The 26334-nt window shown below is 43.9% G+C and overlaps 1 protein-coding gene and 1 non-coding gene across 3 annotated transcripts in view; one reads left to right on the forward strand and one right to left on the reverse strand.

The window, feature by feature from the left end:
- The window catches only part of RAB3C (RAB3C, member RAS oncogene family), a 290840-nt gene that overhangs the window by 73084 nt on the left and 191422 nt on the right, over positions 1 to 26334 (reverse strand). The gene's annotated exons all lie outside the window — the stretch shown is intronic.
- TRNAS-GGA (transfer RNA serine (anticodon GGA)) lies at positions 22519 to 22590 on the forward strand. Its single transcript has one exon. It is a non-coding gene; the product is annotated as a tRNA-Ser (tRNA).

Raw genomic sequence — 26334 nt, forward strand, 5'->3', positions numbered from 1 at the left:
CTCCTCACATTTGGGAATAACTGATGTATACTTCTGGAGAAGGAAATGGCAACCCACTCCAGTGTTCTTGCCTAGAGAATCCCAGGGACAGAGGAGCCTGGTGGGCTGCCGTCTATGGGGTCGCACAGAGTCGGACATGACCGAAGCGACTTAGCAGCAGCAGCAGATGTATACTTTCGTGTTACACATGTGTGTATATGTGAGAGAAAGAGGGGACGGTGTTAGGGAGAAGGGGCGGGGAGGACAGAGAGGCCAAGGGCAGAGAGGCTGGGCCGGTAGTAGAGCAGTAAAGGCACATTAGTACAGTTATTCTGAATTCTGTCTGCCCAAGCAAAACATGACAAAGATGAAGTCAGTAATTCTCATAAGTATTTATAGTAGAAAACACAAGAGAAAACTTTCCTATAACTGAACTCTAAAAGCAGTCTCTTTTGGTGCTGTACCAGCAGGGTTCTGAGGGTTTAAGACAATGCATTGACTGTGGGTCTGAGAACAGGGTAATGGATCTGCTCTGGTGTCAAATATACTAGGTATGTTGCTGCTTCCCTCCACATCCTTTCTTACCAAAATAAAAAATGTACACCACTACTATCTTACAGGTAGTATCATTTACAGGTAGTAAATTTACAGGTAGTATCATTTACAGCAATTTTACTTGCTGTTTACAAAGCAATTTCATTTACTTATTCCATCTGATGTTTAAAACAATCTTATGACCAGCTATTATTACGACCAGCCAATATCATTTCCGTTTCAGAAATAAGTCACTTGAATGGCTCACCTCAAGTTTACACAGAAGGCCCTTGGCAGAAAGGAAAAGTTTCTTCTGACATCATACTGCTTCTATGTATCACTGCCAATCTTTTCATTATATGGAGATTAAAGCAGTCAATCATAAAGGAAATCAACACTGAATATTCATTGGAAGGATGGATGCTGAAGCTGAAACTCTAATACTTTGGCCACCTAATGCAAAGAGCCGACTTACTAGAAAAGACCCTGATGCTGGGAAGGATTGAAGGCAGAAGGAGGAGGGGATGACAGAGGATGAGATGGTTGAATGGCATCACTGACTTGATGGACGTGAATTTGAGCAAACTCTGGGAGATGGTGAAGGACAGGAAGCCTGGTGTGCTGCAGTCCATGGGGTCACAGAGAGGCAGACATGACTGAGCGACTGAACTACAACAACAAAATAGCACCATAGGTCTAGCTCTTTGGTAAACAGAATGTAGTGAATATTTATTTTCACTCTGATTTTATAATTAGAGAAAGATACAAAAGAATTCACAGGACCAGGATGGTCTCTGTGCTGGAAAAGTAGCTCACCCATTTTATATAGTTTAAGCCTAGTGAGTCCTCACTCTTTATAGTTTCATAAAAGTATTTGTCTCCTGTAAAGAAAGGCCTTCAAATTTAGGAGGTTCTCACTTTAAAAGACTACATAGTAACTTCTGAGTACCTGAATGACATGGTCTTTTTTCTTATAAACAAAATCTTTAAGGAGTCTAAACATTTGATTTAAACAGATGATTAAGTGACTTCTTAGACTCACAATACTGGAGGGGGATATTGAGGAACATGAATTGTCTCAATAAAACTATTATCATTGACAGTACTTCAGATTTCTTTTATATCTCTATATCTCTTCCTACTCTGCCCTTCTTCCCAGATTTATCCCCTATTATACCTTCTCTTTCAACTTCCTTCTTTCTCCCATATAAATAAAATGTCTTTTTGCTCCTGCAGAGTCTGTGTTGGGGATTTCTATGTCCAGCCCAACTTCTGAAGCCTCTTCTTTTAACAGGACCCACTTTTTCCCCTGGGGATCCACCCCTCTTCCACTGTGCGGCCCAAGTGGTTTGAGTGGACCAAGTCTCCCTTGATTCCAGGGTGAAAGAAAAGAAAGTGAAGTCACTCAGTCGTGTCTGACTCTTTGCGACCCCATGGACTGTAGCCCACCAGGCTTCTCCATCCATGGAATTTTCTAGGCAAGAGTACTGAAGTGGGTTGCCATTTCCTTCTCCAGGGGATCTTCCCGACCCAGGGATCAAACCCGGGTCTCCTGCATTGCGGGCAGACGCAATGCGTCAGAGCCACCAGGGAATTCCAACCTTTGATTCCAGGGTGAGCCCATGGTAAAAGCCTAGCTGACCAAATCCCCCTGGCCACTTGAAATTTGAGAGGTGACTCTTTCTTACAGACAATAAAACCCTTGGGTTTGTTGCAGTTAACTTTGATGTAAAACATTTAGTGCATTACTCTTCAGCATTCAGGAGGGAACTATGACAACTCCAGCAGTCAGGGCTTGAATTTGCTGACTTTTAAATTCCATGGAAGCACTATAAATTTATGTAGCAGCCAATCACTGGTCTGCCATGTCTATTATCTCAGGATTATTTTTACCTAAAGATAGGAGTCACTCTCTCTAATCAGAATCTCTAGGAGTGGGAACCAGGCATCAGTATTTATAAAGCTCTCCAGGTTAGTACAGTGTATAACCAACAATGGGAAACAATGCCTCTGTGTGTCTGGCTAATATTTCAATCCATTTGAGCCACTGGAAAATTCAGGCAACAAATACAAAAACACTTGTAGATTTAATTATATAGACTTAAGGTGTAGTTCTAATTTTCCCAAGAAAATGGTTTTATTTGTAGATCCCTCTTCCCACTTACTATTTTCTGTACCATTTGGAAATTAAATGGAGAGGCTGCATCAAACAGCAAAGAACATGAACTCTCCCTGGTTAGTTGATTTGATCCAAATTCTACTTTCTCCACTTGTTAGTCTGCTGGCCCTGACTGAGACACTTCACTGCCTTGAGCCTTAATTTTTCTTACTTGTAATTAGTAACTTTCAGAATCCCGTAGGTAACCAATGGGAATTCAAAAATGAGACCAAACAAAAGGCCAGCTGTTTGATAGACTGATAACAGCTGAAGGAAGGTGCAGAGTTCATTTGCACAATGACAGGAGCGGATTTCTGTTGTTCTGCAGGTCACAGTCTTAAGCGCATCTGGTTTGAGGTCTGCAGCCATCCTTCCTGTCTACTCACCGTTATCTCAAGCCCTTGTCATTCACTGTCAGGGCTATGTAATAGGTTCACCTTGGTTAATGTTGTGAGAACAGATCCTAAATGAGGCAGCTGGTGCTCAGAGCAGAGCTGTGGTGATAAGGCCTGACCAAGTAATACAGTGGTTCCTTGCTTGTCTCCCTCTACCGAGGCCTGGCTCGTCACTAAATTTCATTTTCCCTCCACCCCAGTTTTGTATTTATACTGCACATTTTCTCTCATGCCTTTTTTTTACTATTTGTTCCCTCAGACCACACTTATATACCCCACCCCACCCTCCGTGCCTGCACTCCTGGTCCTCAGCAAAGGTTCCTAAAGCGAGCCTTGATTTTTTTTTTTAATCTCCCAACTCTCCCCCTCACACTGGTGGCATCATCTGGTTTTGCAGATATTTCACAAATCTGACAGTCATTAAACCATGGAAACCACTCAGGGAAATGGGAATAGGACACATTTACATGCCATTATCCCCAAATGTGAGACTTCTATAGCAAATATTACTTATTTGGGATAATACCAAAATGCAACCATCTATTTACTCTCTTGGCACATTTCAATACAATTCTAACGACACACAGATTTTCATAATATTTAGAGGAGAACATTAAGTAGGAAAAAATATCCCTCCTTTGCCTACTACGCACTGTCCAACCCCAGGTACCTTATTAATACATTTAGAATGCACATTTCACTGAAAAGATGCTTAAAACTTTGATCAAATCTGTCGTAAGACACTAAAGCCAAGTCCAGCAACATTTTCACAACCAGGCAATTATAGACACACACATGCATTTGTTCCTGATACAATCTGATCAGCAAGCAAAATTAAAACATTTCCTTTCCATTCATTCACCTCAAAAAGACCGAAACGCTAGAATTCAGCATTTGCACGAGAAACAGAAGTGGACCGCAGAGGACCTACCTGGCAGGCGAGACGGTGGCAGTGCACGAGCTTGTCGGCCCGCGGCACATGCATCAAGCACAAAGCCATCTTTGGCTGCCATTCAAGACAGAGGCAGGGGTGCTGCAGAAAGCGCCCGGGAATGCCTTATATGGCGAGGAGCCAGCCCGGAGCAGCACAGAGAGTGGCTGAATTAAATGTGCAGATTAAATGAACAGCTTGCTTTATGTACATCAGTGAAGTTCAAAGCTTTCCGGCCGACTGCTAAAGGCAGGCCGGATGAAGAAGTAAACAGTGACCTGGGTGGCGTGCGGCCTGGCAGAAGGCAGGTGAGAGGGGCTCTCGCCCTCTGGCTCTCTCCTCCCTGACCTGCATTGCCCTTGCCTTCTTCTCTTTACCTGGAGATTTATCTACACCACCTTTTCTTGTTCAGAAAGAAAAAGGCTTGATCCCTATATGGCCTGGAGTCCCTGACTGACCACCGCCAAGGGGAGCGTTTAGCATCCTAGCAAAGGGTTTGCACAATGAGAACTTGCTCCCACAGGCTCTGATCGTCCTCATCACAGCAAGGGCGCCACCTCCACCCGGCCACCAACAGAACCCTTGGCCATCTTCAGATGCAAGTGGGGTCATCATATCGATCATAATCTGAAACACATTAGATTATAATGTGTATATCACATTATAGGCACTGAGGGCAGTCTCTGAGGGCAGTGCTAGTCCCAGCCCAGTGAGAGTGGCAGATGCCCCCTGGGAGTCCTAGATTCGGGGAAATAGTTTTTCCTGAACTGTCATCCCTGCAGTCTATCACACTCTCCTCCTTAGGAGGGTAGGTCTGCCCCTGGGGAATCAAGATTTACCGAAAGGCACCAGCTTATTCAGCATCAGAGTGGTGGCAGGTCCCACCCACTCGGCCTGGGTCACGTCTGTCCTTGTGAAAGGCTTTACTGTTTCCATAGGCGCAGGTGGAAAATCAGGGAGCTGCCTCTAGGGAGGAAGGGGGAGATGCAGGGCTTGAGGCTCTTAACGGTGTGGCTGGGGGTAAGGCCCCTAGAAAACCCTCTCTAGGCTTTTCACCACCTACCCTCACAGGCCCTTCCAGAGTGCGACCACCTACGTGGCCTCTTTCTCTATCCGGCACCCTGCCTCCCCAGTCCTCTGGGGACTGTGGGCAATGGGGGGAGGAGCTCGAGGGATCGTCAGCAACCCCATTCCTGTCCACCCCACCTGCTGTGAACTGTTCTTCCCCACCACAGAGGCTTCCCCATCCCCCTACCAAGGGCCTCTACTCTCCAGAGCCACCCTAACTTTTTCCTTGCTTAGTCAAATCTAATTAGTTCAGTTTTTTTTTCCCCCCCATATGGATACAGAGAAGGCAATGGCAACCCACTCCAGTACTCTTGCCTGGAAAATCCCATGGACAGAGGAGCCTGGTGGGCTGCAGTCCATGGGGTTGCTAGGAGTTGGACATGACTGAGCGACTTCACTTTCGCTTTTCATTTTCATGCATTGGAGAAGGAAATGGCAACCCACTCCAGTATTCTTGCCTGGAGAATCCCAGGGATGGGGGAGCCTGGTGGGCTGCCGTCTATGGCGTCGCACAGAGTCGGACACAACTGAAGCGACTTAGCAGCAGCATATGGATACAAGTGAAAGTCACTCAGTTGTGTCCGACTCTTTGCGACCCCAAGGACAGTATAGTCCATGGAATTCTCCAGGCCAGAATACTGCAGTGGGTAGCTGTTCCCTTCCCCAGGGGATCTTCCCAACTCAGGGATCGAACCCAGGTCTCCCACATTGCAGGCGGATTCTTTACCAGCTGAGTCACAAGGGAAGCCCTATGGATACAAAGGGACACGTATCAACTGGTCAACACCCTTGGCTTTGCATTCAGGTCTCTGTTTGCAATTTACATCAACAGAAAGCTAGTGACTTCCAGACAGGGGCAAGTCCAAGGTCAGAGCCACAATGGAGGGTATCAAGACACCATTGTCTCATTCTTCAGGAGGTTCACAGACAGTAGGATGTGAGAGGGCCACACTCTTCCAGGGCTCACTCAGGAGCCCCCAGCCCTACCACACACCCCACCTGCCTCATAGTGGTCCTGGCCCCACCACTGGAGCATGAGCAGGTCACCCATGCAGCCTTTGCTGCTTCTCAACACTTCCCTCCACCAGCCAAGGAGTTTGAACTCTCCAGAATGCTGCTTAATTAAAAAAAAAAAAGCACACACACAAAACCCAAAAAGTTTATTTTAATAAGTTATACTAAACATTCCTCCAGGAAATACAGATAAACATAGAAGAAAAAAAACCAAATTACTCTAAATTGTACTCCCAAATTAATCACCATTATCATTTTTTTTCCGTCCTTTTTTCTCAAGGGATTTTGAGGCAATCCCCAGGTCTCAGTCTCCTGATAAAACTGGATTTTATTATAACCTTCTTGTTTATCATCTACAGAGGCACTGTAATAACTTAAATCTGTACAGAAAACACTGGCAATTTAAATAGAGGCTTTTTCTTTGCCGTGGAAACTGTAAAGAACTCAAGTTGTAAAGTTCAGAAATGATACCCACCAGCCTGACTGCTATGCACGGGGGAAGGTTTTTAACTCTGAGTCCCAAGGCTTTCCTGTAGGGCAGGGGTGGGGACACCCATGGGCCTAGAGAGCTCAGGTCCACTCCAGACGCATGCTGGGGGTGAGTGGGCTGCCAGTAGTGGCGATTCATGTCACCCCTGAGAGCTTGGAACCCTGGATCTTGAAAGGATGCATGGACCTTTCTGGTGCTTGTTGCTTTATCTCCAAGCTGACCTCCTGCCCCTTGGGTTTCTTAACTTCCTCTCAGCTGGCCTCTAACACCCTCAGAACGCCCCCATTCTTTCCCACCTCTGTCCGTGTTTGGCAGATGTCACAAGTTTACAGCTGTGAGGGTCTTTCCTCTGCTGGGGAGAGGGGAAGGGAACCAGACAATACTCCTCACTCTGTTTTTGTCTCACACACAAGTAGATGGTTAATATTTTCACACATGAACTCATGTTCTTTTCTTCCTGGCTGGGCTCAGTCCCCTGTGCCCTGAGCCAGCTGGGCCGCAGAGCCCCAGGGGAGACCCCATGTGGTCTTGCAGAAACTAGAAATAACCTGCTCAGTTTTTTTCTGAACTCTTATTTTACCAAAGCCCAAACCTCTGGGAAAATGAGGGACTTCACAGAGATACATAGGGGGCTTCCCTGGTGGCTCAGGAGTAAAGAATCAACCCGCCAAGCAGGAGACACAGGTTCGATTCCTGGGTCGGGAAGACCCCCTGGAGAAGGAAATGGCAACCCACGCCAGTATTCTTGCCTGGGAAATCCTATGGACGGAGGAGCCTGGCGGGCTACAGTCCGTGAGGCCGCAAAGGGTCGGACATGACTTAGCAACTAAACTACAACAAGAGATACAGAGAGTACCTTGAAGAAGCGTGGAGGGAGAAAAGCTGAGATTCTCCAGGGCTGCAGGTGAGGCACCTCTGGGGGATGCCCGACCCAGAGAACCTGTGCTCAAGTGCTGCTCCTGGATGGGCCGCCACAGGCCGTCCTGCCAAGACTCCACCTGCCAATGGGCCGTTGGGGAAAAGAAGGACCGGCCAGCTTGCTTCTCCCAACACAGCTCTAAACTCTGGACTCCAGAACTTTGGTCAAACCCGAGGGCGGGGGTGGCGAGACTGAAAACCCCAGGGAGAGCTGAGGCTCAGGGCTGGGAGAAAAGGGCCGCAGAGTCAGAAACTGTCTTAATAAAAAATATAACTGATTATTTCCCTGGTTGCAGGTTAATGTCACACTTGCCATGCTTTCAATGGCTGCCGAAACAAATTACAAGAGGCTTAAAAGAAACGAGCTCATTATCTTACAGTTCTGGGGTCAGAAGTTGGCCTCAAGCCTCAGTGGGCTGAAATGAGCACGTCATCCTCAGGGGCGAGCTCTTTTCTGGAGGCTCCCAGGCTCTCTGTCTCTCTGCCCTTTTCCCAGCACCTGGAAGCTCCCTCTTGACTTGGCGCAGAGCCTCCTTTCAACATTCAAAGCCAGCAGTGGCCGATCCAGCCTTTCTCCCATCACAGCTCCTCAACACTGACCCTTCTCCTACAGTCTTCTCCCCCTTTCAACAATGCTTGTGATTAATTGGGTCCACCTGGATAATCACGGGTAACTCTCCCTATCTTGAAGTCAGTTGATTATTCATCTTAATACCATCTGCAGCCTTCTCCATACAGTATAACATGCTCACAGGTCCCAGGGGTTAGGCTGTGGACATCTCAGAGGTGGGGGCATTATTCCAGCCACCACATACCCAAATGTATATACCTGAGTTTCGACTCATGGTAGCCACCTTTTGGATATATCCATCCCTTCCTGCTTCCCTTAGTAACAAGCACCTTAATGACTTCCATTAATCTTCACAGGCAAGAAAGTTATTTGGAGTAATTCTTCCCCCCGTTGATGTTCCGTATCCTGCCTATGAAAAGCGTGACTGGCGGACCAGCAGCGTCAGCACCACCTGGGAGCTCGTTAGAAATGCACTCTCCAGCCTCTTGTCCTACCTACTGAATCAGAATCTGCCCTTCGTCAGGATCCCCAGTGATTCCTATGCACTGGCTCAGAACATTCCAAATTGTGGAAGTTTGAGTATTACTGTAAAAGTAATGATGCAAAAAAGTAGGGCAAGTTTTTACCGCAAGAAAAACTGAAGCTCAGAGAGGTCGAATGATTTGGCAAAATCATTTAGTGCAGGAGCTTCCAAACTGACCTAATGTGTTAGAATCACTGGAGCTTTAGGAAAACCCAGAGGTCAGGCTGCATCCCAGACCAAAGAAAACCTATTCTCTGGGGGCAGGATACCAACGCCAGTGGCTTTGACATCTCAGATGTTTCCAGTATGCAGCCAGCTTCGAGCATCTGGGCCTTAGAAAACTCTCAAGAGAGAAAGTCTAAATTGACTTAGACTATTTAAAGTCTAAGTCTCTAGAAGAGAGTCTAAATTGTGGTTTTTCAGGATGAACTATGTCCCAGTTTGCCCAGCACTGTTGTGGTTTTTAAACAGAAAGTCTTGTGTCCCAAGAGACCAGGACTTATGGGAATTCCTGGGACACGAGACTTTCGTTTAAAAACCAAAAGAGTCCTGGGCAAACTGGACATCGGCCATCCTTGTCTACAGATATAAAATCCAGCCCAACTCAGGCCGCTGCAGAAAGAATTGGGTCTAGTTTTTCACCTTGACTTTTTCCCCTGATTTCCACAGGGAGGCACTCCTTGAATGTGTGGGTGAGACCAATAAACTGCTCTCCTTGAGAACTGAGATACATTCTTAATATGTTCCTCCGCATCCCATGCAGCCTCTGGAAGCTTCCTAATGGTCCTTAAAGGCCCATTGACTCTTCTCCATCATGCTAATGAGGTTGGGGGAAGAAGGGCAAAGGCAGGTGGTCTCTTCTTTACACTCAGCCTTTATTCTTTTTGACTCCCTCACTGCCAGCGTTCTCTACTTAAGGAACATATTTACAATATCTGGTAATAATATTAAGGTCATTTATTAGTTGGTTTTGTAACAAATGTTTTTTCTTTACTGAAAAGCAGCCATACATGTAAAGCCAGTCTCTCTAAAGTAAAAATACAATTATATATCGTATTCCTCATATATGAGTTGGGAGAGGCCTTCTCACCCATTAATTTTGCAAATGGTTTTTCAAACAAGAGAGGGAAAGGCAGACCTTTACCCAATCAAGAACGGCCTGCCTGTCCTTCTGGACCCTGCACATCCCTCAACTTGTGATGAGAACCAGGCTCATCCCAGGGGTGCTGATAAAGTGATAAAGTGCTTAAAGTGATGAAGTGCTGCCTCACATGTTCGCCCACAGACTGTTCACTCACAGCAGAATCAAGTTCCCATTTCCAGTCTCTCAGGTGACACACAGGTGCTCTACTTACTGTGAAAGGATTGAACTCAGCCAGAATTTAAGTCCAAAACAATAACTTCTCCAGGTTCCTGTTCTGTTGTGGCAGCTTGCAGGAAATTATTGTTAGAGGGAAGAGGGAGGAGAGAAGAAAGGGACATTTTGCAACATCGACTCCCCCAGGTCACTTCCAGGGTGTGTCTGGCCTCTTGCCCAAACAGAGCCACAGGACAGTACCTTCAAGTGAACAAGCCGACTCACTAAAGCACTTTAAAAGTGTTTCATCCAATGCAAGTGTCTTGTGGGAAACACTTTATCTCTGCTTTCCCAGTACTTGTGGGAGAACTACTTAAAATACAAACAATGGTTTCCTATAAGTTTCAGTAAAAACAAAAAATTACTTTTCTGAAATATCCTAATACAAAGATTATGCGTCTGGTAGGAAATACAAAAGTTCATTTTGGAGAAATGGGCACTGGAAGAAGTAATTTTCTTCTAAATGATTTACACATGTTGTCTTTACTCCTGCATTTCAGATATTCTTTATTCTGAAAGAGTGAAGTGTCAATTTGAATTTTTTCACCATACAAACTAATTTATTTTTTACACTGCCAGGTTGGAGGCAAAGATACTTTATAACTTTTAATCAGAGAAAAGGTCTCCTGATGAGCATGTCATATGGCAATTTCTTAAAAAATCTTATTTCTATTGCAGGTACACTTTGGGGGATATTTGTGTTTACATATCTGCATGTGCATTGGGCTCTTAAAAAATTAGTTTCCAGGGATTTCTCTGGTGGTCCAGTGGCTGAGAATCTGACTTCCAATGCAAGGGATGCGGGTTCGATCCCTGGTTAGGGAACTAAGATCCCACCTGCCATGGGGCACTAAGTACCACAACTAAGATCCACCACAGCCAAAAATAAAAATCAATACATTATGAAAACTAAAAGAAGAGGCTGCCTGTGCAGGGATGCACCAGGAGCCCAGGCCAAAAGAAAAAAAAAAAATATTCGTTTCCGTAAAAGAGAGGATGGATTAACTGTCAGAACTTAAACTCTGACAATGCCAGCCCTATACTGATGACAAAGCAACTTCCTGAAGCAAGAAAGAATAGCTATAGATATGTAGCATTATGGAAATCAAGAGGAATTGCCTGGTAGTCTCCTACCAGGAAGCAAGTTAAACAACTGAAGCAAGTAACAATATAGGGTATGATACATCAAAGACTGCTGTAAAACAAAACAAAAACAAAAAAATCCCTTCACACTGTAAACTTGAAAGGCGAAAAGGCAAGTGTGGTCTTAGCCTGGCCTCTGGAGAAATAATTCTTATCCTTCTACATTCTGTGAAGGTGCTGAAGGCCATGAACGCCTTCTAGGTATAACACAGATAGAGCTAGTAAAGTTCTGACACATACATACCATGACATGACTTACGTTCCAACAGTACATTAGAATTCTCAGATAGAACATTCTTCAGAAATGCAAATTTTAAAAGTTTTTATTATTGTTGAGATGATTTCTGAGCAAGAAAAAAAGCTTAGTTTTCATATTTGGGGCTGATTTCAGATAAAGTAATAGGTAGCAGTCACTACAAAGGAACAGATTATGTTTAAAGTGTTAGTTGCGTCTGACTCTTAGTGACCCCATGGAGTGTAGCCCTCCAGGCTCCTCTGTCCATGGAATTCTCCAGGCAAGAATACTGAAGTGAGTAACCATTCTCTTCTCTAGGGGATCTTCCTGACCTAGGGACTGAACCTGTGTCTACCCATATCTCCTGCATCACAGACAGATTCTATACTATATGAGCAAAGTACTCCCAGCAAAGTACTTCCATTCCCATTCATTCACTCATATTTTACTGAAGCTTTATGGACATTATACCTCTTAGTCATGAGCATAAGGGGTGAAAAGAGGATGCAGTGTTCCTCCCTTGGGAAGCGTTCAGGCCAAAGGGGTTGACAGGAGAGGCGCTCAAAGAAAAGATGGACAGTAGTGAGTGCCACAAAATAAAAAAGTAAAATCTGGTAGAGATCATCCAAAAGTGACAGGAAAGGTTTCACGTAGAAGGTAACATCTGAGCTTGGCCTTGAAAAGTAAATGGGGACATACAAAGAGGGAAGGCAGAGACTGAGTAGGCATGGAGGGAAACACTGGAAGAGAACTTCCTGGCGTGGCCCAGCATGGGTTGAAAAACTGGAGCGATGATAGTGGTCAGGCTAAAGCCTTACTGTAGGCTGGGTCCTGATTATAGGAGGCTCTACTTGCTAAAGGATTCAAACCTCATTTTGTAGTTCTAGAGAGTCACTGAAAGATTCTGAGAAGGGTGATGACATGAACAGAAGAGTGATTTTTAAGATTAACCTATTGAGAGTTTCCACTCCCCTCTTTGGCAATTGAACTGAGCTGTGATGTCTTAAAAGTACGTATGTGTGTGTGTATGTGTGTTAGTTGCTCAGTAGTGTCTGACTCCTTGCAACCCCTGGACTGTAGCCCACCAGGCTCCTCTATAGTATGTAACAAATTAAGTTCTTCCCTGTGTATTTAGAATGGTACTAGTTAAGAGCCATGGTTGGGAGAACTGAGAAAATAGTTTCTCAAATCATACTCCAATTAAGAACCCTGGTTAAGAAAGGAAGTGACTAGAAATACAGAGATCAAATTAGGCAACTCTTAACAACTTCAGGAGAAAGAAATAAACTAAGATACTTAAGTATTCATTTTAAGCAAATCATTTTAGCTACCCAGTAGAGGACCATTCTCCTGTCCAATAGGATATATGTTAACAGTAAATACTAGAAGGTCACACTTTTGTGGGTTTGAGTGTGAATTTGATGAGTAACTATGAGTACTCTTGCCTGGAGATTTTAGAAATATTCCTATGACTGATTGATTTTTAGAGAGGTTTCTCTTTGACTGGAGAAAGGATAGTTTTAGTTACTGTTCAAAGTAAGGCTAGAGTGTAATTCAGAAAAAAAAATACATCTGAATTCTAGGGGTAAATGAATATCTGAATTAAATTATAGTCAGCAAATAGTTGAAAGCTATAAGATAGATAATTAATAATAAAACATTAAATATATCACATCAGTCACATGTCCTTGGATTAAGTACCTATTTTCAGCCCTTTTATTAAACAACAGATAATTCTACCTTTCAAAGAAGTGTTTTAAAAGCTCGACCTAAGACCCCCAGGAGATTCCAGAACACTGATTACACCAGCTCCAACTGGCCACCAGAGACACCTGAAACAGACACAGCCTGGATCTGTCTCAGGAGGCAGAGAGCTGCAGCATCACACAGACACTGTCTGCATTCTGCTGATTACATTGGAAGGATGCAAAGATTTCACTGAAAATCAACTGACAATTACAGTTCATAAAGGAAATGCTCTGAGCAAGCATATAGGCAAAGAGCAAAAGCTAGTTACTAACTACCCTGGAGTAAGAAACAAGATATCCAGATTTAAGATAATTTGAAGACACAGACTATCTGTAAGTTCCAAGAAGGATGCAGACCAGACCAACATTATTTTCCTAGAGAAAAGGACTTGGAGACAAACTGGTACCCCAGGTGCATTCACAATAATTTGCCCTACTTCAATACATAGACCCAGGTCTCTCAGTTCAGTGAGAATAAATATATCACCTTTCCTAATATCAGTGCTTTGAGTCTCTGGAAACCAAGTTTGGAAGCTCCCTCCAAGTTATTCAGTCTCCCTCTAGGAGAGGTGGGCTGTCTCATTTGATCAGAGCTGCCACCTCCAGATCCACATTCCCATCTGTTTGGAATCCACAGGCCTTCCCGTCACTTCACTGTCTGACCAGCATTGCCCCACTGCCCCCAGTTTACTGCCAGGAGTATGTCCGTGACACTGCAGACCTCCTCTGTTCCCACCCTTCAGAGCTCTCCTGCCTTAGACCAGTAAGAAATACCTTTCCAAGGTTCACGACCACCTCTTTGAGAGGAGGTTCCCACACCAGCGCTTCTGGGTCCCTGGAGTTGTCCTCCTTTCCCCACAGGTTCTCACTTCCTCTGTGCAAATGTCACCAGTGAGGCATCTCTCTAGATCTGATCCTGACGGTGGGCCAGGCTCAAGTCATTTTCCGCATGGCCTGTTGGTACTATGCACTTTTAAGAAATGTGGATAAGCAACTATTTGAAATTTCCTAAATATTCCACACCATTCAACTCTACAAAATTCATTGTAATGATTAGGAAGCTGGATGGCCCAGCACACATAATCTACCAGTGATTCATTTCCAGCTCCTTGAAAATACCCTTTTAAATTTGTATAACTATCCTTCTAACAATCTGTCATGGGTCCATTTCTGACAAATCAACAAGTTCATTTTTTGTAGTTGTTGACGTCACAAAATTCTGAGTAAAACAGCACCCTCCTGGTTTTGTCATATAAAATACTTGGGCCTGATATTCCAGACGTTCAGAGATTAAGCGCCAGAGCGAGGACCTGGATGTGGTCAGTCTGCCTTTGTGACTCTGCTGTTAGCAGTGGCTTGTTCTCTTCCTTTTGAGAATGACATTATGAGTGCTCAGCTCTGGGCTGCCTATATTCAAAAATAGAAGAACAGAATGACATTTTATCATAATGGTTGAGCAGAGACAGAATGAATGTGGTTTAAGAAACGACTGTTGATGAAATGCATGAGTCCTCAAAAATGACCTTGTGTTCTCAATCCTGTCTGCCTGGGAGAATGACAATATTGTTAATTGAGCAAGAGATGATAGGACCTGCAGTAGGTCTATGGGGTGGGTGGGTGATTAATTCAGTTTTTGACGTGTTGAATTAAAGTCTCCTGGGTCATCTGAGTAGAAATGCCCAGAGTCAGTCAGATCCAGGGAATTTGGAGGAGACATCTAAACTCAAGATATACATTTGGGAGTCATTCACGTAGATGTGATAGATGAGGCCAAGGGTGTGAATAATTTTGATACACTACCTTGACATTCAGCTTGGGTATGAGAGGCAGAGATGTGGGCAAGCAAGTTAGTGTTCTCTGCATGTCTCATTTAATAATGAGGCTCTCTCCTTATCACTCACTCCTACTTATTCATGATAAATAGGATAAAAAAGGCAAGGCAATCTGAAATTACTAGGTAGTATCAAAGCCCATTGTATTCTTTATCCAAGCTTTAAAGTCAGGTAGCACTGGATTAATTGAGATTTCCACCTTTGCCCTGCCTGTACTCACTTTCTTATTGGAAATGACTCTAAGTAAGTAGAAGTGGAAGAAATAACCAGCTCTCAGAAAGCCATCAAATGTCTGTTCTCCTTTACCTACTCTTTAATGAGTCTAGGATTTGCAATTTGTAAAACTAGTTAGATGAAGAGGGTAAAATCCAGAAGGTCCTACCTCTTGCTGAGATGTAACCAAAATTTTTTCTGTCCTCAGAGGAAAATGTGCTAACTTAGCTGGTGAAGGATGCTACTTTTTCTAAATTTTCATCCACAATCCTATGAGATTTAGATAGCTAATAACTCCTAGAGCGTTGTCTTGCTGTTCACACAGTTCATACTGTCGCACTGTCCCCTGAACCCAGAGTAGGCGAGCTAAGAGGCTGGACAGAGACTCAAGGAGCCCTAGGAACTGCAGACACGTTTATTCTCCCTGGCTGGCACAGCGGCCATAACACAGCCTTGCTCCTGGCTGACGTGGCAGCCGAAGCAGCAGGCACAACATAACCATAACGTCGCCGTTACAGAACCTCATACAACATACCCATGATGCTGCTTCCGTGTAGCCCCAACACAGCAACAGCCAGGGCTTAAGTGGCAAAGGTCATATAGGTATACCACACACCACCACCAGGGCTTTCCAGGTGAAGTTTATATAACAAAAGTAGCCCATGTCCAGATGAATACCTCGAGACATGCACGCACAGCACTATAAGTGATCTCAGCTGTTACATGGCCATTATTTACAAAACATGGGGCAAGGGCAAGACACTGTGGGGCGAGAGAGCCTGACCACACCATCTTGGCTAATTTTCCCTTTCCCTACAAGAATACATAGCAAAACTCTGAAATGAAGGAAAATACTAGATTGGATTAGTCTAAAAATGTAGAGTTCTAATTTGCATTATGGTATAATTACCAAAAAATTCATTTATTCACCAAGCATCAGCTGAGCATTTGCGTGTACCAGTTTTAAATAATATTTAGGGCTGACAAATAGAGCCAAAGGAATTATACATAAAACACAGTCCTCCTCAAGAAATCCCCAATCTTATGGGAGCAGAGACACACAAAAACATTTATAAGTAAATGTGCTAAAATGCTATACTGTAATAGGAATTGTTTTGGATGCACAGACAAATTATTTCTGACTGTGGGGTTTGGGAAGGTTTCTAAGAAAAAGTGATGTTTGAGATGGGTTTTGAGGCTCAAAGAAGATTTTTGAGGTGGTGAAGGCAGGGCTAGATATTCTAGAACAAAGGAATACCCCTGGCACACACACGCACACCAACTCTGGGCAGCTATTTGAAGAAAAAAGTAAGGAATTCTGGTGCAGGGCATTGAGGGAGTTGCAGAAAGGACTGAAGGAGGAAACTAAGAAGGTAGATTGAAGTCAGCTAGAGCAGGATTGGTTTTTCTCCTGGGGGCAGCAATGGTACGCCAGTGAAGGACAAGGGCCGTGTCAAAGGCTCCAGTGAGAAGTGATGAGGTTGAGGATTAAAAAGAGCAGAAGGGGTGAGAATTTTCTGAGGTAGAACCACTAAGATTCAACCCACAAAATGGAGGTTTATTCTCCCATTTCTCTCTTGGAGGCCTGTGTAGCCTGACTGAGAACCCCAGCAATGCGCCATGTTCTTCCGTCTCCTCTTCTTCCAGGGCACACAGCTAAGTTCGCTGTCTAGGCCTTCTGCAATTAGTCAGGAGTAAATATCTGCACAGTGCAGTGTGGGCAGATGTGATGCACATCCCATTTCCGGATCTGTGCATTCTCTCTCTTCTCCATCTGCAGTAACCTTCCAGGCAAGGTATTGAAGATGCCACATCACAGGACGAAAGGAGGCTGGCCCTGAACAGTGCTTGGAGCAGGACTTCCTCACCACCCCACCCCTGCAGGGCTGCAGCGGACAGTGACCCCCACTGGGCTGCTGCTGCTAAGTCACTTCAGTCGTGTCCGACTCTGTGCGACCCCATAGACGGCAGCCCACCAGGCGCCCCCGTCCCTGGGATTCCCCAGGCAAGAACACTGGAGTGGGTTGCCATTTCCTTCTCCAATGAATGAAAGTGAAAGGTGAAAGCGAAGCCACTCAGTCGTGTCCAACTCTTCGTGACCCCAGGGACTGCAGCCCACCAGGCTCCTCCATCCATGGGATTTTCCAGGCAAGAGTACTGGAGGGGGGTGCCATTGCCTTCTCTGACACTGGGCTGAGGAGCAAGCAATCCAATCTTACTGTGGCAAGGTGTTAAGATTTGTGGTTTATCTCTTTCAGCGGTTAGTGTTACTACATTGAGGAACACAAAGGAAAGAAAGGAGGAATGGTGTGAGTAAGCTAGAATATTGAGAGGAACACAGTGGCCTTAAGTTTCACCTTAGTTGAATTTGAGAAGTTCAGGGGCACCCAAGTGTTCAAGTGTTCAAGATCAGGAGAAGAATGGTTTTAAAGCTTAAGAAAGAGGCTCAGGTTAGCCTTGTTAAATTTGGAAACCACTGGCATACAGATATTCTTAGAAATCAAAGAAGTATAAAGAAGCAGTCTTGATGCATATAGTTTGAGATGCAGAAAGAAGACTCTGGGGGCAACATGAGTGTGGAAAGGAGCAGAGCGCTCATCAGAAGAGTCTGGGAAAAGAGTGGTGGGGTGGAGAGAGGAAGGAAGAGGCATTTTTTGTTTGTTTGTTTCCTGAACTATAGCTTATTAGGTTTCTAAAAAAAAAAAAATCCTCTAAGAGGCAAACTGGTGCCTGACTGGTTGCATATGACTTATAGATACATTTTGTTTGGTTCATAAAATGTTTTTCAAAATTTAAGTTCATTACCAACATTTAAAAATGCTGACAATTGACACAAAACTTCAGATGTGGGGATTCTTAGGAAAACTGAGAAGGTGTGTGGCAGCCCTGAACCACCTGCCTATGTGACACCCATTCTGGGGAGGTGAGAAGTCTGCCGTCTTGTGGGGGGGTGGGGGTGGGGGTCCTTTCTGTTCCCATTACCTGTCAGCCTTCACAGGATTCTGGTCTGCAAACAATGCTCTAAGTTAGATGGGGAAGACAGAGTCAGGCCTCAAGGGCGGTCGTGATTCCCCTGCCCTGCACAGGAGGGGTCTTCTGCCTGGGCAGGACTTGTGACAGGTAAGGGCACAGGTGGGCTTCTTCTGGCCCTGAGGCTTCATAAAGGAGCACAGACATGCAGCAGAAGCTCCAGGGCCTGGCATCTGTCACTTATCTGTGACCTTAGCCAAGGGCATTTTCAGAAGGGCAATGGAAACCTAAAGCAGAGAGGAGTGAATGAAGATGGGACAGGATGGTGGGTCTGGGTGAACCTCATCACGCTTCCTGTTTCTACTTCTGCCCCTTTAATTTGCAACACCGCAGCCAGAGGGATCCTTTAAATATGTCAACTCCTGTCATCCCTCTATTTGAAACCTTCCCATGAGCTTCCCAGTTTACCCAGGGTAAAAGGCAGAGTCCAGGCCCTCAGTGCCCCCGCAAGGCCCTGCGGACCTGGTCCCCCTGACCTCCCATCCTGTTCCTGTCCCCTCCCCACGCTGCTGCAGCCACCATCTTCTCAGTCACTCCTGATTTACATTAAGGACACACCCGCCCTGCCGCTGGTCCTTCGCTGGGCATGCCCTCTGTTTCGAATGCAGATTTTCCACATGGCTTACTCCTTCACCGCCTTCAGATCTTAGCTCGGTGTCCCCCGTTACTGATGGCTCCATTTAAAGGAACATCTCCATTCCTGCCCTAGTACTCTCTGCCCATTCCTGCATATTTTTCCCCTAAGGCGTTTGTACACATCTATTTATAACTTGTTTCCTCCATTAGGATGTGATCTGCCTTCCCTGCATTAAAGGGCAGGAGATTTTTTTTGTTTTCTTGCCCACCAATCTCTCCCTAGTGCTAAGGGCAGTGCCTTACATGCGATAGGCACTCAGCACGTAGCTGCTGGATGACACTGAGCCAGAGCCTTCAGTACATGTATGGGGGCTGAAGTGTAGAGGATGGAAAGAGATACAGACAGTGGGGGACATCAGCAATGCGGCTGAATCCTGGGAGGGATGGGGGCAGACAGAACTGGGAGCCTCACTGGAGGGATTGGCCTTAAAAAAAGCAGACAGAGAATTTTCTCTAAGAAGGCATGAAGGAAGCAAGAATAGGTCCTGATACACAGCTAGGAAGGAAGAGAAACTGACATGTACCAATTATCATTCATCATAAATTCATTCATTCATTTATTACACCCCTACTATGTTTGGGGGCTTTCCTGGTGGCTTAGATGGTAAAGAACCAGCCTGCAATGCAGGAGAATCTGGTTTTGATCCCTGGGTCGGGAAGATCCCCTGGAGGAGGGCATGGCACCCCACTCCAGTACTCTTGCTTGGAGAATCCCCATGGACAGAAGAGCCTGGTAGGTTACAGTCCATGGGGTCACAAAGAGTCAGACACAACTGAGTGACTCACTCACACACACACACACACACACACTGTGTTTGGGGTACTATGTTACAGACTAGGGAAGTGGAGATGATGCCCTCTATTTTCTTTGTGAGGTAGAAGCAGGGTCAGTAGCTGAGAATGAGGAAAGGGAAGAGAAATAGGGATTTTGAGGAAAATAAAAGGCTTTGGAACAGCTGCTTCAGGCACTGTAAATAGTAAGTATTTAGGACACGTGAAAGGATTGCTGAGTAGTATGGAGGGCCCAGCTGAGGTTGTCCTGGTGCCAACTGGCACAGGTATCTGATTTCTCCGGCATCATTTGCAGCCTGGGAGCAGAAGCGGAGAAAAGCAGATGGTTGGAAGAAATTGGTCCTGGGGATTGCTAGGAGGGGGTGTCGTGGGAGGACCCAGTCAGTCTGTAACCCTGATGTCCCACTGCCTCTTCTGTCACCCCGGGGCTGCTCACCTGATTTGGAAGAAAGGCACTCATTGACACCTGGCCTTCTTCCCCCCAGGAATCAGCACTGGTCTCAGTCAAGTTACCCAGCATGGGTTACTCCACACTCTGTGAGTGACAAAACCGCTGATGAATATTCCTGGGGGCTCTTTTCTCCTCACTCCCCATGACCTATCCAAAAGGGATATCTGGCTTCCGTACTATGATGCTCTGACAGACACTTCTGGCCCACTCTGGTTAGTCCTCACTTATTCAGCTTCTGAAATAGGCAGCTTCAGTCTTTTGAGGCAGATGACTCTCATCTGATTCCAAGTCCACGTAGGAAAGTCTCCTATGTGAGTTCCCAAGGTTATGCTTCTATTGGGTTGGCCAAAATTGCATTTGGATTTTTCCATAAGATCTTACAGGAAAACCTGAACTAATTTTTTCGGCCAACCCAATACTCCAACATCTTCCTGAAGACAAGCCTCCGTGTGCTGTAATTGTGGCCACTAATTAGGACCAGTATGTACCCTGTTCTAGGCCACACCTATAGCTAGTCAGTCTCCTGGTTCCAGGTACACCTTGCCTTCACCTCTCCACTTTGACTGTTTACAAAATTCTGTTCACCTTGAGGAGGATGGCTCATCCCACTGTTGGCCTGTCCCTCTTAGGACTTTATCTGAAATCTTTATGATGACGCACTTTCCCAGATACACAGTATGAATCTGCTGCTCTCCTGGGAGGACCTCTTTATGGAAGTCAGGTGGTGCATACAAAGCATCCAATACTTTCTTCTGCTGGCTGCTCCTCCTTCCTACCTGGATCTTGACACACTCACTCTTGGCTTCAATGGTCATGTGAATGCATCATCATTTTACTGTCATTTAAAAATATTTTACTTCTTTACTGTGTTCTTATGGCTTTCTATACACTATTAACTATGACTTCCTTACCTTATTTGTAAAGTTTGAGCAATTTAGGATTTTTGAGCTGTGAATTCTGAAAATCATGAGAATGCAAATTTAGATCATTATGTTGGAAGTGAGCCATCCAGATTAGTTAGAAATTTCTGGAGTCCTTGGAATGAGTTGGAGTGTTCTTTCATGGGATGTTAGGAAAGGAGATAAAACCAAAAGATAAATACCATGAGCTTGCCTTGTTGCTGTCTTTTGTTCTCATGAGGATGAATGGATCCTGGAGAACATTCTGGAGGGACTTGGCTAGAGCTGTCCACCTCTGCCCCTAGTGGTTAGAGAAAGCTACTGCATCACCATGGTGCCTTAGTCCCTTCTTGCGTCCTTTATTAAGAAATAGAAATCTCAGCATTGATTGTCTGCTCTTCTATTCTAATGCAGAGGCCAACTTAGAGAATGATAATCTTTCAAGTGTTCTCTCTACCCTGATCACCAACCAAGCTTCTCCCTGTGACTCTAGTTTACACACCACAATGAAATCAGATTCTTGAAGCACTGCTTTGAATCTGTCAACCCTTTTGTTTAAAAACCTTCACTAATTCCCTTTTGTTAAATAAAAACTGTGAGTTTTCCTGATCCTGCCATTCAAAGCTGCACTTACCAAACCTCAGCTCACATCATGCTTACTAATGTTCTGTTACCCAGCATGGTCAACATGGCCAAATGTAGAATCAGTGTGAGGGAACCATATAAGGGTGTGAATATCAGGGTGTGAATTCCAGGAGGTGCTGTTTATTAGGTGTTACCAAAGTCCATCACATATCTCTGCTATTTACATAGTATTCCATGATTGCTAGTTCCTTATTATAAATTTGAGTTTCTTAAAGCTTCCCTTTTCTCTTAATGCTAACAAATAAGATTTCAGTGCTTAGCCTTGAGAGACCAATTCCTCCATTAACATCTTCTAGTGAAAAAAATGTCAGGAAACAGAGATGCTTCCATTCCCCTTGCCAACACAGATATTTAGACACTATCTTGCTTAATAAAAAAGAATTTGTTCAAAAATAAACTTTCAGTTTTCAAAGGGGAAAGTTGGGGAGGAGGGATAAATTAGGAGTTGGGATTAACATACACACAATACTACATATAGAATAGATAATCAACAAGGACCTAATGTATAATGCAGGGAACTCTATTCAGTATTTTCTAACAATTTTATGGGAAAAGAATCTGCAAAAGAATGGGTATATGCGTATGAATAACTGGGTCACTCTGTTGTACACCTGAAACTAATACAGTATTATAAATCAATTATACTCCAATATATAATAAAAATTAAAGTAAAAAAAAAAAAGAATTCTGAACTTGAGAACACCCACAAGAGTATCAGTCTTAAACTCTGGCTCACTGTGGAGACTTACGTAACTACACCATTCTTTTCTGATTTCTGCTACTTGAAAACCTGTCCTTGAAAATGTTATTTATAAAAATAGTTACTGAGGACACCTCAACTCCAAAGATGGTCACTAGGTCTTGACAGTTTTAACTGTTAACTTCTGAAACGCTGAATGTCTAATTGTTTCCTTGTCTATAAAGTTGTTGCTAAATAAATGTTTTTTAAAGGGGCTTCCCTGGTGTCTCAGATGGTACAGAATCTGCCTGGAATGCAGGAGGCCCAGGTTCGATCCCTGGGTTGGGAAGATCCCCCAGAGGAGGGAATGGCAACCTACTCTAGTATTTTTGCCTGGAGAATTTCATGGACAGAGGAGCCTGGTGAGCTACAGTCCATGGGATCACCAAGAGTCAGATACAACTGAGCAACTAACACACACACACACACACAATGTTTTTAAAAGATATAAATATTTGTACATTTTTTAGCAACCAAAAGAAGGAGCTTTTTGTACTTTTCACTTCTCCTTACATTTATTAAAGAATAATAAGCCTATGATTCTGACAGATTATGTAATAAAACCAAGAGTTTTGAGAGATTTATCTCATTTAAATCACTAGTATGTAGTTAAATATTTATTTCTCCCTTGACAAATTGGAATCTCTTTTAAAGCAGGACCAATTACATATGTATATTTACATTTATATAAATTATTAAATATATATTCATACTTCAGCATAATTACTTAGCCAGTACCTAACATTATGCTTTTTTCCAACAAGCAAGTGCTGAGTGATTTTTTTTTAGTAGCTTACCCATGATCTTGGTCCTTATGAAGACATGTGCACGTTGCCTAATTATTCCTGTTGCAGCAGGAGTTGTTCATACCAAACTTGGGAGTTTGGCCCCTATATGGTCAGATCCTATAATAGCGAAACATTTTCATTGCTATAGAGGCCAGATTACATATGCAGCAAAACATTTTTAGTGTTTTATAAAGCACTTGGAGTATTTATTAAATATTTGGGATCATTCTTTAATTAAAAATGTGGATGTGTTAATTATCCTGAGACACGTATGCTTTTGTGTGTTTGAGCACACGTGAGTGTGTGTCTTTCAGAATCGAATCTATTCCCAAACTTTAACCATCTCATATTAATTTTACATAAATCACAGAAAGGTAAAAAAACTATTATGATTAATCATAACAAATATTAGTTATAAACCTACGTTTGGGGTAGGCTGTGGAGTAGGATAAAATTTGTCGTAGCTTTTCTAATTTTACTTCTTCCTGCTAAAGGTTTGAAAAGATCCATGGTCTTTAAAGAAGGAAAACTGTAATACTGGTAAAATGCTTTTTACTAAAGACTTCTTATGATAGGTTTGGGGAACTTTATCTTTTAGAAACATTCAAAAATATGAAACATCTGAGGCAAAGAAGTAGGCCACTTTCAAGAAAATGTGAACTGGATTCAGCCTTGCATCAAGCCCTAAAGATTTTTTTTCCTCTTTGTATTTTGTCAGTCGTCCAGAACGAACACTATTCCAAGCTGTTCTGCTGATTATTCAGCTTCTTTGCCAATATAATTTCTGGGTTACAGACAGTGACTTTTTTTTCCACTCTGGTTGAGAAAATGATTTGAATAATCCATTAGCAGGGGAGAACACCTAACCGCCTGCTATATTGCACACATCTTATCAATGAGTCATCCATAAGGTAACAGAGAGGGTGGTTCATTAATTAAACATCCTACTCTCACCCCAGGGCAGAACGTATTAATAATTACCATCTTTATTCTTTAATAATATTATTCTGTGTTGGAGTGAATAATTAAATTACATAGAAACAACCTAGCAGAGATAATTACAATTATCATTACATAATGAATAGCAGCATTGTTGTCCATACATTATACTTTTCTAAAAGCTAGATGTGCCTATTCTTGTTTTCACAGAATGTGATTTTAAGGTATAAGCACATTTTATGTGTGATTTAGCTACTGTTTTTCATTAACACCCTTCAGAGTTTCTTATTTTATAAGAAATAATCTGACCAAAATGCTTTATATTACTAGTATTCCTTGGTGGAGAACATTAACTGTAAATTCATATCTTGAAGAATCATGCAGATGATTAAGTTTCTTTCAAAGAAACATGCATAAACTATTTCACCTCTTGGCAGAAGTTATATAGGGGGATCCTCAGCTACATCCTCATATGACTGAAGAGTAAGTTCATAAAAGCAGAAAGAAATAAAAGGTCCACATCTAATAAAATTATGCACTGGAAGATTAGGTCAGAATTTCAGAAGCTTTCTCAAATCAAATCGAACTCTGACAATGCCTCTTTTTTGTTGTTGTTGAAGATGTGGCTGTCTGGATTCTCTTTATTCATTTATTATTATTTTTTAAATTTGCTAATATTTTATTTTTAATTAATTAATTAAACTTTACAATATTGTATTGGTTTTGCCATACACTGACATGAATCCACCATGGGTGTACATGTGTTCCCCATCCTGAACCCCCTCCCCCCACCACCTCCCTCCCCATCCCAGCCCTCTAGGTTTTTAACATTTTTAAAATGTGAACCATTTTTAAAGTCTTCATTGAATTTCTTACAATGTTGCATCTGTTGTTTATGTTCTGGTTTTTTGGCCCGTGAGGCATGTCGGATCTTGGCTTCCCCACCAGGGATTGAACCTGCACTCCCTGTGTTGAAAGGCACAGTCCTAACCCCTGGACCACCAAGAAGTCCCTTGGATTCTCTTTATCTTTTAAAGCAGATATAGTTTCCCAATGTCATTTACTCTCCCAGAGACGAGCATGAGGAAGAGAGCAGCATGTGTTCAGCATCCTCTCTGAGTCTGTGCTAGGAAGGACCCGTGTGCACACGCTTCAAGGTTTTAATGCTGGTGACCCCTTGCATGCATCTCTAACCCTGACCTCTCTCCTAAGCCCCACATCAAATATCTAACTGCCAATTCAACACTGCTTGCTTGGATGTCTGGTGGAAATTGCAAATATGAGCAATCGAAAATATATCCCATACACTGCTACCTCAACCCTCTTCTGATTCCCAGTGCTGCCCAAAGCCGACCTCTCGCAGTCTTCCCCCAACTTACTGCCACCATCATCTGCCCTGGAGCTCAGGATGCAAACTCAGGAGCCACTCATGGTTCCTCCTGCTCTGTTCTGTCACCGTGATGTCCTGCCTGGCTTCCTTTCAGAATCTGTTCTGAATCTGCCCACTGTCCCTTCCCCCAGGACCACTGCTTGGCCCATGTGGACATCACATCTTACACAGACTGTGGTCCCAGCCTCTTCATGGGTCTCTGGGTTTCCTTTCTTGGATTCCCACACTCTAAGCTCTACATAGCAGTGGGAGGGATCTTTTCAAAATGCAAGCATTAGGACACTACCTTGGCCTCAAGTAACACAGAAGAGCCATGGCCTGAGGAGCCCTCTGAACCAGATGCTGTACCTCTAACACTCTTGCCCTTGCCCTCTGGGCCCCAGCCACCCAGGCCCTCTAGTCCCTTCTGGACTCAGCAAGCTCCTGGCTGCAGTTCTCCCACTTGCTGTTCCCTCCTTTGCCTGGAATGCTCCTCCAGCCCTAGACAGTCTTCACATGGTCAGCCTCTTCTTGTCATTCACATCTCCCCTCGACTGCTACTTCTCCACCTAGCAGGCTCTTATCAATTTTATGTGAAATGAATGACTAGATCCTAATGTATGAAAATGCAGCAAATGCATCCCTAAAATCAGGTTCTGACAAAATGGAATTTAAACCCTCCTCAGTGGTGCCATCAATGTAACAGGGTAAGAAGTACCCAGATCAAGAATCTTCCTACTTTTTTTTTCTTTTTTGAGCACCTAGGTAACTGGACGTGCTGCCTGCTCAGTCCATAGCTCCACCCCAAATGTCCTACAGGCTTCAAAGTCATGTGCATGACCGGCCCCTGCCTCCACAATGACCTCTCACCCTGCACCCTGCCCCTTGACCCCTCTACGCCAGTCACAGCCTCTTCTTGCTGTTCCTACAGGCTTAC

Source organism: Dama dama, chromosome 25 (genome assembly GCF_033118175.1).
Source record: "Dama dama isolate Ldn47 chromosome 25, ASM3311817v1, whole genome shotgun sequence".
In the NCBI taxonomy this organism is placed as follows: domain Eukaryota; kingdom Metazoa; phylum Chordata; class Mammalia; order Artiodactyla; family Cervidae; genus Dama; species Dama dama.